Raw genomic sequence first — 2,283 nt, forward strand, 5'->3', positions numbered from 1 at the left:
TATTAGCGTACTGTATGTAGAGGATGTTTTGGTCCTTATTTATACTTGTACCACGTTCTGTAACTTATTGAAGTCATTGTACTGTAAGATGCATTGAGTGAGAAACCTACTGTAGCTGTTTCTCCAACTGTCCTGAGATTGTACTGATCCTGGCTGTTCTGTTGGCCAATGTTACACGAGCCTTTATTGGTATGCAATGAACAATGATGTGACATCGCATTTCAACAAATGTGATAAAAAAATAAAATAAAAAAAAACGTATTAAATTATTACTTGATAAATGTACTGGATATGTTTTCTGATTTGTTCACTCCGTTTTTGAAAATAAACTGTATAAAAACCAAGAGAGGTGTTATTTATGTTTTATATCTGTTGAGAGAGTGGTGTGAAGGGAATCTATCCCAAGAAGATTGTTGGAACAACGGTCATATCAGCTCAGTCGGGAAACTCTGCTGCTACCACAAGTGATATTTAATAAAGTCTATCATGAGCAAGCCACACTTTTTTTTAAACCAGAAATATGACCCTCTGGGCACACATTGGTTGAATCAACATGGTATTCCACGTCATTTCAATAGAATTGTCTGCAAATCGAATAGATGATACCAAGGCATGCAGCCTATAGCTTAGCTTTAGCTAATGAATAAACGTTTATATTGGTAGGCCTATGTGGTCGTCATGTTCTCGTGTCGAGTCTAACATTTCACAAAGTTACACACGGTGTCTTCAGCTGGCTGGCGGGCAACAATGTAATTACTTGTTCAGTAAATAAAGTTGGAAATGTCAAACATTGCAGATTGTAACATTTAAATCCGATGCAACCGCATAATCAGCTACCAATTCATTGTTTTAGATAAACAACCAGCCTGTACAGCCTAGCTGATACTGCAGGACGGACATGAGCCCTCCTCCCGCAATCTCTACCAGTTTGGATGGAAAATTGTGCGTAAAAGCAGTCTATTGATGTCAAATAATTCAGTCAGTTCATCCTCAAAACACCAGTTTACTAGAGATTGTTTGAGTATACAGTGTAGCCTACTATCTACAGCGTATTTAGCTGCTGTTTCGATGGTATTCATAAACTTTGTATAAACATTACACATCAGATAGCCTAACAATTAGGACAACATCTAAAGTCGGCTTGAGGATAAATTCAGCCATTATTTAGACTAATATCCTACACTAATGGGCTGCAAATGTAACCTAAATTCAATTAAATTCAATCCAACTTGAGACTCCCCAGGTCTCCCGATGTCCTCGTTTCTTCTTCTTCCCCCTCTTTATCTGTGTCTCTTTTTTCCTGTCTTAGAAAACAGTCTCTTTCTCTCTCTCTGTTTGTGCGTGTCTCTCTCTTCTGTTCTACGGTGGCCTATAGCTGCAGTATACGACTGCGTCGCCTTGTATTTTGTTGTGTGCCAATGTTTTCACTGCAGCCTGTAGCTGCCCATAAACTTGAATGATGCCAACATATACCAGAGATAAACGACTGCTGATATTGCAACCGCACAACTCAAACGCCGACTCACCAGTATAAACGTTTTTGTTGTTGTTGTTCAAGCCCTCAATGACTGTTGTCCGCTAAATATGATAATCTGTTTGCATCTGCCAATTTATTGACTGTCCAGTGTCCAGACGACTTGTCCCCGGAGCTTCCTATATCGTTAATGTCTTTCCATAAAGTGTTGAGGCCGGCAATTAAGGAGAATGAGAGGCTGAATTAAAGATGTTAGGCTACAGAATTGCATTATTTGGAGCACCGCTCTCTTCTGGACAGTTTTTCTGATGTTGCTACGTCAATCAAGCTCTGTTTACCATCCCTGTAACTGTCTCTTTTGCGGAGAGCTTGTTTTCTAAACTAAAAACTCATACTATAGAAGCATCAGGCTCTCGATGTGAATTCCGCGTTTGAACACCAGGGTAAACTCCACCCATTGCACCGGCGCCGTCATAGCCTTGACCACTACATTTATTAACCGGTATCCCCTTTACTTTCAATCAGTATTGAAAGGCCAGAGGCGCTTTTTCCAGTCACATTCCTGAAGCCCAAGAAACAAACACTTAGCTTTCTAGTAAATAAGTAAATTAAGTAAAGTAAAATAAGTAAATAAACCTTTAAAAGGTTTATGAATGACTTTTTATGACCGTCACTGTCAAAATGATTTATTACATTCAAAAAATAGACATCGATGACAGGCCCATGATCCCCCCAGAGATCGTTTCGGGCTTGTCCGGTAACGCCAGTGGAAGTTGACACCAAACACAGGGACCTTCAATTTCACGGGT

General features: G+C 39.6%; 1 protein-coding gene across 1 annotated transcript in view; it reads left to right on the forward strand.

Moving 5' to 3' along the window:
* The window catches only part of LOC135544707 (cyclin-O), a 5,331-nt gene extending 4,997 nt beyond the window's left edge, over nucleotides 1-334 (forward strand). Inside the window, 1 exon segment of the mRNA XM_064972586.1 lies at nucleotides 1-334. This exon segment is cut by the window's left edge and continues 905 nt beyond it. The gene's annotated coding sequence lies outside the window, so the exon portion shown is untranslated.
* The last annotated feature ends 1,949 nt before the right edge of the window (nucleotides 335-2,283 follow it).

Source organism: Oncorhynchus masou, chromosome 1, assembly GCF_036934945.1.
Source record: "Oncorhynchus masou masou isolate Uvic2021 chromosome 1, UVic_Omas_1.1, whole genome shotgun sequence".
Taxonomy (NCBI): domain Eukaryota; kingdom Metazoa; phylum Chordata; class Actinopteri; order Salmoniformes; family Salmonidae; genus Oncorhynchus; species Oncorhynchus masou.